Here is a 13,573-nt window from a genome sequence, read left to right on the forward strand (position 1 = left end):
CTCGAAGAAAAATAGCCTTTCAGGGGCTGTAAATCGGAAGCTGCACGTGAGAAAGCCGAGTGACATATTAATGATAAGTAAAGAGGACATTCCAGAGATATTTTAACACTTTTTTGCACCACTGTTCTTAGTATAAGAGTAACGGTTTCTTGTGCAAGTCACTAAACTAATCAAAACTGCAACATGCAAAACAACTGCTGAGGTGGGAGGCCAATAAAAAGCTGACTTTATCAACATGGGTCTTTGAAGAGGACTTGCTGAAGGCAAGGCAGAGCAGCTTGCCGCTGGGTTCCAGCAGTCCATAGGGAGAAGGTCAGGGCTGTTCTACTGCGGTACTGGCATCTATATATGTATATAGTGCATGCACAGTGCTCACAGTCTGGGAACGCTGGCTTAATTCAGTAAAAATATTACAAATTTGTTTTATAAGAAAAATTACCTTATTCATTTGTTTACAAAAATGTATATAATATTAGAAACAAGCACTAGATTTAAGGAAAACATTCATTTCATGTAGTAATAAACTGAAATTTGAATTATAATACTAAAAGATTTCTTCTGGATTAAAAAGTTCATTGACAAGCAGTCTCATTTGGTGGTTTATAATTAGTAACACTTTTGCAATAACATGAAACGCCAATCATTTGTGTTTAGTATCCCTTTGGGAGCCAATCACTATGAATATATGTATGCAAATGACCAGTACCAAAATCAAAATAGTTTCTCGTGTTCTCCAAAAAGTTACTGATATCTTGTTGGATGACTAGACGGACACTACTTCAGTTCCCAAACTCTCCTTGGGGGGTTCCCCTTGAGCACAATTAATTAATTAACTTAATTAATAAAAAGCTTGATGAGGTTTTGAGGAGTCAAACATTGTATGCTATTAGTAGACTATTGAATTTGTTGCAAATACTGGAGCAATTTTAGGAGAGGTTTTGCAATGACTAACACTTTGACAGACATAAAATCATAGTTTTGCACATGATATATGGTTGTGCATATATATATATATATATATATATATATATATATATATATATATATAAAATATGGTATACATATATCACTTGTGATTCAGAGGAAATGAAATCCCCAGTGTCCAGAATCCTATTTCACTGCTCCTGAGTTGTTCTTTTTATTTGTGTTCACCTCATAAGTCTGCCTTGTGCTCCCAACTTAGAAATATGAGTCATTTCCACCGTAGTCATATTTCAGACTGGCTTTGAGGAAGCATGTCGTGGCATCAAGGTCTCAGTCACCTGTGCTGGACATTCCTGACACATCCTCCCCACCTGTAGGTTTGAATTTCCAGATCTCGCTGCTGCTGCTTGACTGATAAACATCACCTGTACAGGTGTTTAGTTCCGGAGGGGGGGGGGGGGGGGGTGGCACTGACTATGTACATAAAGTGGGAGCATAGCTTCCAGTAAAATATAACATTGTATTTTTGTAAATCAGTTTGGCATGGACACTCCAGAAGTTAAATGAATGTGTACTGGATGTGTTGTTATAAGGTGTCTAAATGGCTGAGAAATGATGGCTGGCTCTCCACAGATTGCAGGTGCAGCTCTCATAAAGCGACAGACAAAACTGGTGATTTTGCTTCATTTATTCAGCTTATGTGATGGAAAGCAAATTTATTTATTCAAATACGAAAGGCACTGCTTGCACTTTGAATATGGGGACATATTTTGTGACTTTTTGTGCCCACATTCCTCATTTTATTGTTCTTGTCCACAATAGCAATAAAGTTGAGTTTGACTGATAAACAGGTTAGTTATGACACTGTTTGCTGGAATATAATTGACATTAATATCTGCTGTCCTTGCATCTAATGTCTGCCCCTCAAGCATAACAGCAGTATCCCTTGAAACGGCTTCACTTGTGGTTGTAGAAGTAAATCTTCTCCCTGTGAATAAGCAGACTGGATTCTGGACTCTGCAGTCAGCAAATCCAAGGTCGCTGGGCTGCTGTGACTAAGAAGCCGTCAAACACGGTGCATTTTATTTGCAGGCTCAGCGTGGGGTCTTATGCTGCAGTGACATTTGAAAAGTGGTGACTCTCCCTGCTTTTTAAGCTCTGGGATCTGGAGTGGATATTATACTTTTTAGAGTCAAAGCTCAAAGTAGGAACTGAAGTTGTGTTCAATCATTGTTTGATTTTAATAACAGTGTGATTATCAAAGGCCTTCAACTTTTGTCAAAGCCCCTCTAATTCCCTAACTCCATGAGCCATATTACATAATGGAACCTTTGCTTTGAGTTACATACGCTATTCATTATCGCCACAATTCTTTGTAATTATTAATTCTCTTTATGTCATGTCAAACAACATTTTGGTAGAAATGCTTTCTGGAACACGGTATGGTCTGTGGCCTTTTGGGAGATGAGGACTGAGTGACGTTGATGACACAGCACCTCTCTGTCTGTCTGATCTCAGATGGATGGCAACGAACATGCAAGGCTTGCCTTTCAACAGCTCCGGTGCCCTGGGTGAGGTATGTCCTAAGGTGTGTGGTTCAGTGGATTAGGATGCTGTGGCGGTAATCGGAAGGTTGCTGGTCCGAATCCCTCGGTTAGCAGACTGATTTCACCACTGTGCCCTTGAGCAAGGCCTTTAAGCCTGACTGCTCCAGGGACTGGCTCCCTGTGTGTTGCTTTGTATAAAATCATCTACTAAACAAATAATGTCATCGGACATGCACAGTGCCAACAGAAAGTAAACAAGCTTTCTTGTTCTGTGACATTCTGCCTGCTGGCATCGGTAACCGTTTTCGTGATATCGGTAGGAAGACGTGCTTGGATCAGATGCACGATGGACCCGAAGTAGGTCTCGGCCACGTCGATGTTGCTTTTGCTGGAAGAACAGAGCGTTTCTGCGCTTGGCAGGACTCTCTGTCAGTGTGGCCCATCTGGGAAACTGCCGGCACACCAGGTAATTTGCTCTCCTTGGCACTAAGACAGGTTCAATCTCCTGAACAAAACGGCTAAACCACGCGACACAGGAGTGTCCGATCGATCCGAAAAAGATGCCTGACGGATGCCCCCCTAAGATCCCTGCAGCAGCTTCGGGGCAGCCGTCACGCAGTGCCTGCTTTGAGCTGTCTGCGCCAGCCGCCCTTGTCCCCCAGCCCCGAGGACGATGCTGGGTGGGCCCTTGCAACGGCTTGTCTGCACATTCATGGCCTGAGCACCGGCTCTCCGTCATCCTGGTTCCCACACACACTATCAAAGCACTTAATAGCTTCTAATTAGCTCGCCATCTGCTAGTGACAGTGTACCAATGGCACGCAAAGATCTATTGAGAGCAGAGATATTGTGCTGTGGAATACTTTCCACTCCAGTTGCAATTGCTTAGAGAAGCCAGCTCTGGAGCCATACACAGTCAGGGGCTGGGGGGTCACAATGGGAGACACTGTTATATCTTGTAGCAAATCTGATAATGCTGGAGTCCTTTTCATGCCGGGCCCTGCACCCCCCCTCTCGCCCCTCCCCCTCCTTTACTGCCTATAATTCTTCCTCCATTACACATGAAAGATTTAACTCATCTCCCAGAGCGTCGCATCCCTGAAGGGATCTTCTTCCTGTGAGCTCGGCCTGCATATTAAGGTAATAAACACAATCAATACCTTCTTTGTGTTCTTGCCTCGTTTACTGGGGGGGGGGGGGGGTAATTAGACGAGCCCTCGTTTCAGCCGGGACGCGTCAGGAAGCCCCAATAGTGCACTCTGCTAGAGTTAAGGGTCCTGGGCTGGCAGTGGATCCCAAAGCTGAGCCACTTGACACAGGTATCAGCAAGAGCACAAGGTACAAGTTAGGATCACCCCCCCACCCACTGGTCCATTGATAAGTGCGACTCACCAGACCGGCTGTACTTCATTCATCCTGCTGAAAATGCTAATTCCTCCCACCATGCAAGGGAGAGAGGGGGCAAATTCCTTTATTTCGATTTCTCCTTTTCACTCCGGCTTCCATTCGATTTTCAAAGCCCTTTTGAAATTAAAGCATCCCTTTTATTTTCAGCACCATTAGCCTGAAGAGGGCTGCACGATGCAGATCTACCAATCGCTCTTTAAAACAATATTACATTCTCAGGCATGTAATAAAGGCAAGGAAGTTTTCTCTGCTATTTTCTGTTTATTTTTGTCAATGAGGGGGGGGGGGGGAATCGTATAGAGTGGGGAGGAAAATATCAAAGGTTCAGTTAGTTGCTCTACAGCTGTTCCTGTGGGAGGCTTCAGGGATATATTTGCAGATGCATTTGCACACAGTGAATGTCCGTTAACAGGAGCAGCACAGATAAGCAGAACAATACCCAATGTTTCCTCTGTCACACCTTCAGAATCTCTCCCAGGATAGAAAGACTTCTTTAGAGGGACCAGCTGTTCACAGCTGGGTCATGGCAAAGCGTCTCTGAGCAGGCCGAGATTTATATGCAGCCGCCAGCTGTCACCCTCTACAGAAAAACAAGCAGAAATGAATGGCGCCATGCCGTCTACAGGCCCGGCACTGGCCTGGAGCTCCTCCTGTGGCCTGCTGGAGGACAGCAGGCCCATCTGGACAGGACCGGAGGATAGGCTGCCTTTCATGCGTGCGTTCAGGGCTCGTCTCTGCTCTCTGGGGAATGAAAGGGGCCTTGGCAATGTGCACACTACAAGTTTTCCCCGGTTAGCATAAGTTTCTGATATGTTTGCAGTGGACGCTTGGTAGTTTGTAGCTAGTGGTTAGTTGTCAGAGTCACTCACTGAATGGTTTAGGGACGACGCATAAGATGCTGGGGCAGCAGGGTAAAGGTGCGTGAGCTGGAATGATAAACAGAAGGAGTCAGCAGTGACTGGGTGAGTCCGGGACCGGTCCTCGCGAGCCGGGTCCTGATGACGGTGCAGTCGCTGACCCGCTGCAGGATCGCCCCTGTGGCCCCTTGCTACGCGCCTCTCACCCCGAGTCACCTTGCGAGGCTCAGCAGCCAGTGTAATCACCCCCCCCCCCCCCCTCCCCACCACGCACGCAGCACTAGGCACCCAGCCGCCCGCGTCCCTCGGCCATCCTCGGCCGCCAGCTGAGCGAGCACCTGCTGGGAGCCCCGCCTCCGCCGCGTGTTTTCAGGAGTGAAGTCGTTTGAGCTGATTCATCGCCTCGCCATCCTGCCCGACCGGGTTTGGAAATGCTGAGGGATATTTTCGTGGTCTGGGGTGGTGGGTTACAGAGCCCTGCCACCCTGGTGGCCATGACAGCTACCCACACAGCATCTTTGCGTCATCTACTTAGTTACACCTAAAAATTAACGCTTTATAACCCCCTCAGCCTGTGCCATACAGGAGCAGGGAGACAGGAATTCTGGGAAGCCTGACAAACAGGCCCGGTTCCTGACACCGACGCATAGCGATATGAAGACAGTCTGCTGTTTACTACCTCGGTGTCTCTGCCCCCCCCCAAGGTTCCTGTCAGCTTTCTGCTGAATGGGCGTTTGCACACACAGACGGTCACCTTCCCTTCTTCTGCCCCGGGGGTTTTTCTGTGAAGGCAGAACAAACAGCTGACTATCAGCGTACTCAAGGTTCACCTGCACTGCATACTGTCAGCCCGTCAAACACATACTCACGTCCTCACATACCGCGGGAGCGGGACTGCTAAGCACGCTGTCTGCTTTTTAGAATAAGCCGTGCATTTTATAATTAAGCTACAGATCAACAGCGTGCTTGTGAAAATCCCTGCGGCGATTCACTCTGCCGGTTTGGCCGGCACGCTGCACGGCTGTCATTGAGCCTGACCTTCCCCTGCTCCCCGCACCTGGCAGGGCGTGCCCCCCCCCCCCCCACCTCGTGAGCCCGGCCTGACGCTGCCAGCTACAGGTGTGGCTGTGTTCCAGGGAGGAAATGGCACCGGCGTGAAGAGCGTGAGTTATTTGCTTATAAAGCCTCATTGTTTTTTTCTGTATTTTTTTTTTGTTTGTTTTATAAAAAAAAACAGATGATCAGTCCGTGTAAAAAAAAAAAAAAACTGTCTTTTATGGCAAAGAGTAAAGCCACCTGTCCAGCTCACCAGGGCTTGCTTTGTGAGGTGACTGGCCCACAACAATGCACACACCCCCCCCCCGCCCACCACCACCCTCTACACAAACCCTGGGAAAAGGGAACAGGTGTTCAACTCTGGCCAGAAGCCTTGTGGGCACACAGCATGGGGGAGGTGGCTATTTCAGCGACAGTAATGGTCACCAAAAAATCCTGACAGTCCTCTTAGCATATGGTGAAGCCACCTCTAGCAAGAACAGAAAGCTTCCTTTTTTGCCGTTTAAACTCAGATTATGAAAGAACTAGTTAGCTAGGACACATATCCACCTTTAGAATCCGTCATAATAATAATAGAAACGGCTGGATCGATATGACGCACCCAAGCTACACATTTCCCAGACAGCAGCGGTGTCCCCTCATCATTCTTTGTTTTATACAAAGTGACCGTGTGACACTCGTGTCATAGCTGCTCTTTGGCCGCAGGCACAGAGCCTTTCTGGTTTTCTTGTTAAATGCCCTGCTTTCAGAGCACCGGCCACCACCACAGACTAAAGAGGAAGCCCTTAATCTGACAAAAGGTGGCCTCGTTTTTTTTCCCCTGAGAATGTTTTTGGCCGGCCGGCCTGAATGCTGACGGGGATGTGTGTGTGAGCGCTGCATGCGGGAGGGAGAGATGGGATGGGTGGGCGGTGGGGGGGGGGGGGGTGCCAGAATTAATGGGAAGTATAGCCAGTAGCAGACAAAAAGGAGAGAGAGTAAAAGAGTTAGAGAGACAGAGGGGGAAAAAATTCCTGAATCCTGCTAAGAAAACCCCTCCTCATCAGGCCTGGGAAAATCAAACAGGTGGCTTGGAGCTGGCTGGCAAGCTGCTGCAGCCAGTGGTGGGAAGGACCCAAGGTTGGGGCCCATCAAAAGCACCTCATCGCAGCTTTAGCCCCGCGCAGGCTGAAAGACTAATGGCTTCATTATCATGTGAATTCTGGGAACGGCAGCCAGGCTCCAGTAACACCCAGCCAGCGGCCCATATGGCCTGCGGCCCACCAGCCCACAGGATCATGGTCACTCACAGATCAGAGGGGTGGCCTCCCTGCCATTGATATCAAAGGGCCCGGGGCCGGACCACACAGGGGCCACGCGCGGCTTCCGGGCGGCCGCGAGGACACTGTCAGGGCCTGCCGGGATCACGCACATGCCTGCAGGTCTGCGCGCGTGTGACGACGCGACCGTTCCCATCGCTTTCGCTTCTAAAACATTATTGAGGTCATGGGAATTTAATCAGGAAATTATGTAAGGGGTAGGGGTGAGATCAGAGGAAGGCGATGCCATCAGAGGTACGAGAGTCAAGAGAGAAGAGGAACCAGAGAGTGGAGCGTAATGAGCTGTGCGTGTGCGTGTGCGTGTGCATGTGCGTGTGCGTGTGCATGTGCGTGCATGTGCCTGGACGCCATGTGCAGCAGCGGAAGGCTGGGTGTCTGGGTGGTATAGGAGCCAGCTGTGTGGCCGTTCTTCGGTAAGTATGCCTCCCAGTTCTACCTTATCCCCACCCCCTCCCCTCATTACTCCCCCCCCTACCCCCAAAGGACCAGCTGCCCGCAAGATGTCTCAGCACTGGGGGGCTCTGAGCTCAGCAGGGGCAACGGCAGCACAGAGCAGTGTGTCTCACGCCAGCTGCCAGCTGCTGCAATGAAAGTCTGCACACACTGTCACATTCCTGGGGAGTGCCATCTATCCAACCAACCATCCATCTATCCGTCCGACCATCTATCCATCCATGCATGACCACATATTCATTACAAGGTTGCACTGTAATTGATGAATAATATCAAATTGAATGTTTCCATCTATCTATCAAAAAAAAAAACACCAGTAGCTATTATAAAGCCATCTTTGAAGAGTAAGAGAAATGTGTTTCCTCTCTGGAGACAATAACAAGGCACTCTTGAGAAGAGCACTTACATAGACTGACTGGGCCCAGCTTCACAGGCACCTCAGATATAAGAGGCAAAGCCAAAGTCACGTTCTCCCAGAATAGACCCATTAACAATTGAGCAGAAATCCGTTCTGCTTCTATTAATAAACCCCTCCCCCCTTGTAGCACAGCTGCTCATAACTGGGTCTCTATGACGCAACTGCCCCTCTAGAAGCCATCATGCATCATCATCGCATTTCTGCCCCTCATGTAAAACCCAAATCTGCAGAGAGCCAATCAGAGATCAGCCAGATCCAGGGGACAGCCGACAGTCATGTGACCTTGCAGGCAGGTTTAACTCAACAAGACCAGCATCTAAACTGTGTCTCAGACAAGAAATGGGCCAGGTATGTGGCACCAATGAGCAAACAGGGTGTGGGCAGAACAAAGACGATGAAAATATAGTGATAACTGGACACTGGTTGGCGAAGGTAACAACGCTAAGAGACAAGGGCAGTGAGACCGGCAGTGTGGCGATTGATCTCAGTGAATTCCTTAATGTTTGCAGTTGGTCTCCTGCAGACTTCAGCTATAATTTGTTGGTAATTTTGCTCTATCCCAACACCTCTCGGTTTAAAAGCAACAAGTGTTTTCATGCTGTTTTAACGACTGTAGTATCCGACTGGAGGAAATTTGTGGCTCTCCACGCTCAGCGTGTATGACAGTGGGAAAACGTGGGTTCAATTTGTCAGTTTATAATGAGCCTCTCTCGACTTCACGGGCATCAACAGGGATGCCATCTTCTTTACTTGCCAGGCTGGGGACCCGGTGGGCGACACTAAACTGCTTCTGTCAGTTAAAATACAAAGAAAGCAGAACTAGAACAGCGCAAGTTGCAGGGTAACGTTACACATTTTACAGTTTGCCAGAAATATGTTTAAAATGCAAAATATGCAAACTTTGCTCTTTTCACAGAAAGAATTTTACAAATTGGAGACACCTGTAAAATTTGGGTTACCCCCCCCCCCCCCACCGGCCATGGCCACCCCCCCAAAGGGACAAAACTGTTACTCAAGGCCCAGATCACCCATACATAAATAAAGATGGGGCTCCTTGTACGGACAGCTGCAGGTGTCCAGCCCGGGAAGGCCGGTGTCAGCCTGCAGTTAAGCATTCGCACGTGTACGCACAAGTGTGCATCTGCACGTGCGCGTGCGAGCACCGCTGACAGAGGACCTCCTTGGGGGAGCCGGAGGAGGCTCCGTCTCCGTTAAGAGGGACTCTCCTCGTCCGCCCGCGCTCGGTGCAAACCGCCCCGCAGCTGCAGGTCCACATCCGCGGCCGTCACTGCTCTCATTGTTTGGCAACATCTTTCGTTCCGTTCTCGAAAACCCCACCCCCCTCCCGTTCTGTCGCAATGCCTTAACTGTCAGCCAGGTGCAGGAGTTACTCACCACACGGTTGTGAGGCCGCCTGTGTGTTAGTCATCAGAAATTCAGCCTTGGCACAGAGGGCCTCTCTCTCGCCCCGGCGTGCGCTGGCACCGCCGCCGCTGTCTCTGTGGCCACCTGTCGCCCACACACACGCATGCGTGGGAACCCGCGGGTGTCTCTCCTGGGCACCTCCTGCCGGCCGCGCGCTGCCTCTCGCTGTCACTTGGCATGTGACTCAACCTGCACCCAAGCAGAACCTAAACACGTGAAAGCTGAAGACAATCTTTTTTTTTTTTAAACATAAAAAGAGAGTCAATTTACACTATTTGCATGTTCCTGTGGTATATGTTTTTCAGGTTTTATGGTGTTTCATAAGGTCTTCTCTTTGCTACAGTACAAGGAACTGGTGTGAATCTGTATGCCTATCCCTGCTGTCTGCACTGTCCAACAAGCTCCAGATGGCTGTTCCTGAAACACCCCACTGGTTCTGTCACCGTATAAATCCAGGAATCACAGGCCAGCAGGACAGTGCGGGAGCCCGTGGCCTGGCTGTCCAACATAAGTGTTGATGTGCTCAGGAACCCGGATGTGTTGGTGTTATTGTATTATAGAGCAGTGTTTCCCGGGCCGGTCCTCGAGGATCCACATTTTTGCTCCCTGCCAGACAGTTCACATTTTGCTCCCTCCGAGCTCCCTGCCAGAAAGTGCACATTTTTGCTCCCCAGTGGGAAGCTGCGAGGGAGCAAGAACATGGACTGTTTGTTGGGTCCCGGAGGACCGGATTGGGAAACACTGTTATGGAGCATTATAGAGGCAGCTGTAGAGGACAATTCAGCAAATATAAAGGGCCATTTCTCCAACAGCCTCAGTAATGCTTGTCACTTGTCACTGGTCAGGACTCAGGACCCCCCAGAATCACAGGGCCCCTCCGTCCCAGCTTCCTCCAGCTGCAAGCAGCTGTGCCACGCTGAACATGTCTTTCGTAAGCCGTAGCTGGCAGTGGGAGCCACTCCCCTCCCCCCCCCCCCCACTTCTGCCCCACTGAACAGTTACTCTGGCTGACTCAGGCAGAAAGATGGCTGATGGATTGTATTATGGGGCATTTCTGCGGGGGGGACAACGGCTTGATGAGATCATGTGTTCAGCATGTGCATCTGCAGCTTTGTGGACCTCCTCTGATATTACATCATAAGATCTCCTCAGTAATGCTGGATTCTTCTACATCAGGATGATTGCATTTGATATTATCTCAGTGCTTGCTTACCGTTTATGGCATATATTTCGCTAGGATAGTTAGACAGAAATGTGCCTGGACATTCTGTCTGAAAGCAGTTGGCCAAAGCACTTCTCCTAGTGGAAAGTTTAAAAAAAAATTATAAATAACCCGATTGTTAAAACCAATAAGTGAACAGAGTAATGTGAACACTACCTGAACTACCAATGGCAATGCATTAACCAACAGTACCTTGTCAAACAGCTCTATAATTATACCATTCTCTCAAAAAGATAGAAGGTTTTGGTCAACAGGATAATTAAATCTATTAACCATTTAATAGATTTAAACCACTGTCTTTGATGTGATGCCATTCACAGAAGTGAATTATGGAATATCTAGTTCACCATTCCATAAATCAACATTTAAAATATTCGTGAAAGCAGTTGTAGTTGGGAAGGATAATCCTTGGAAATAAATGCTGATTTGACGCCAACAAGCACTAAATGATCTGTGGGTGGCGCAGCTCATTGCTGTTAGCAGGTCTGTGTTCTAAACCTCGCAGATTCCATGCAGTATTATTACCTTTTAATAAAACCCAGCTCATTGTGCTCCGTCTCCCCGCTTTCGTCGCGGCACCGTTACGTTTTATTCCTCTCGAAAATGGGCCAAACCCTTCAACAGATGGTACAGCATCAGAAAACAAAAAAGACGAGGGGGTAAAGAGAGAAAAGTGGAGGGGGAAGGAGCGAGTGTGTGAATGAGGGAGCAGGAGTGTGGATGAATGAGCAGGAAAGCCCGGCTCTCTCTTTTTTTCCCCTGTTTTTGTGGGGCCTTGAGCATCTTTCCTTCAGATGTTGGGACTCCTTCAAATGCTAATGGGCCAGTTTTCTTCTGCCTTTCTTAGCATGACAATGCTGGGAAAGCTGTGGACCTAAACTGCCCTCTTTGTGTGTGGAGTGAAAGCATTCCGAGGCCCTCGGAGGAGGCACAGGAGCCGGCCGGCCCTTTCACGGGGCCAGATTAGCCGGCGGGCAGTAATGAAGCCGCGGCCCGCGTGGCAGAGCCCCAGCAGCGAGCTCACGGCCAGGGGATGGGCAGCACTTCCAGGAAGGAGGAGCTGGAGCAGAGCACATGGGCATGAGCACATGGGCATCTCTATCTATCTATCTATTATCTATCTATCTATCTATCTATCTATCTATCTATCTATCTATCTATCTATCTATCTATCTCTCTCTCTCTCTCTCTGTCTGGCTGTCTATCTATTGTTTGTCTGTCTGTCTATCTATATATCTATCTATAATGACCCTGAGGGAGAGGTGAGATTCTCCATGTGCTTGGTAAACGTGGCAAGGTACTGTGTGTTCAGTCGTCTCTGTTAGGCCCCCTGTAAAGCCAGCCAGCAGCCCGTATGCCCCCATAGTGTGGCCACCTCCTGGCCCAAACACACATACACCTCCTGGCCCCAACCACGCATAGACCTCCTGGCCCAAACACGCATACACCTCCTGGCCCAAACACACATACGCCTCCTGGCCCAACCACGCATACACCTCCTGGCCCCAACCACGCATACACCTCCTGGCCCAAACACACATACGCCTCCTGGCCCAACCACGCATACACCTCCTGGCCCCAACCACGCATACACCTCCTGGCCCAAACACACATACACCTCCTGGCCCAAACACACATACGCCTCCTGGCCCAAACACGCATACACCTCCTGGCCCCAACCACGCATACACCTCCTGGCCCAAACACTCATACACCTCCTGGCCCAAACACACATACGCCTCCTGGCCCAAACACGCATACACCTCCTGGCCCCAACCACGCATACACCTCCTGGCCCAAACACTCATACCCCTCCTGGCCCAACCACGCATACACCTCCTGGCCCAAACACACATACACCTCCTGGCCCCAAACACACATACACCTCCTGCCCCCAAACACGCATACACCTCCTGCCCCCAAACACGCATACACCTCCTGCCCCCAACCACGCATACACCTCCTGGCCCAAACACTCATACACCTCCTGGCCCAAACACACATACGCCTCCTGGCCCAAACACACATACACCTCCTGCCCCCAAACACGCATACACCTCCTGCCCCCAAACACGCATACACCTCCTGCCCCCAACCACGCATACACCTCCTGGCCCAAACACTCATACACCTCCTGGCCCAAACACACATACGCCTCCTGGCCCAAACACGCATACACCTCCTGGCCCCAACCACGCATACACCTCCTGGCCCAAACACTCATACCCCTCCTGGCCCAACCACGCATACACCTCCTGGCCCAAACACACATACACCTCCTGGCCCAAACACACATACACCTCCTGCCCCCAAACACGCATACACCTCCTGCCCCCAAACACGCATACACCTCCTGCCCCCAACCACGCATACACCTCCTGGCTTTTTATAGAAAATCATTGACAAACTATGCGAGCTGGGAAAGGGGGGGAGGGTCACACATGTGCACAGCACTGACAGACTGTTTGAAAGGCACTTCCTGGTTACTACTGCCAGCTGGGCAGCTGGTAGACTCTACCAGATTAGCCCCAAGGAAAGAACGCAGCAAGGCCAGGCCAGGGTAAACCTTCCGCTCACACAATCAGCTCCCTATCGTAAATTCATTCCTCCGACTGCATTAAAGACAAATACATGACGGTTTCCAGTACTTTATCTGTACCTTCGCTGTGTGGCACATTTATACTGCCGTTGTTGAACGTTGTCGCTCAGTGGCTTATGACGCGGATCGGAGGGTCGCTGGTTTAAATGCGAGCGTCAGCAGAGTCTCATCACCACTGGGCCCCTGAGTGAGACTCTTAACCCCCAATCGCCCCAGGGACTGGCTGACCCTACTTTCTCAAAAAGTAAAAATGTATGTCGCTTTCAATAAAAGCAGTTGCTAAATAAATAAATACATGTCATTTTCATGTATTACAATGTACATTTGATTGTCTTTTATATTGTAT

Source organism: Paramormyrops kingsleyae, chromosome 6, assembly GCF_048594095.1.
Source record: "Paramormyrops kingsleyae isolate MSU_618 chromosome 6, PKINGS_0.4, whole genome shotgun sequence".
NCBI classification, from domain to species: domain Eukaryota; kingdom Metazoa; phylum Chordata; class Actinopteri; order Osteoglossiformes; family Mormyridae; genus Paramormyrops; species Paramormyrops kingsleyae.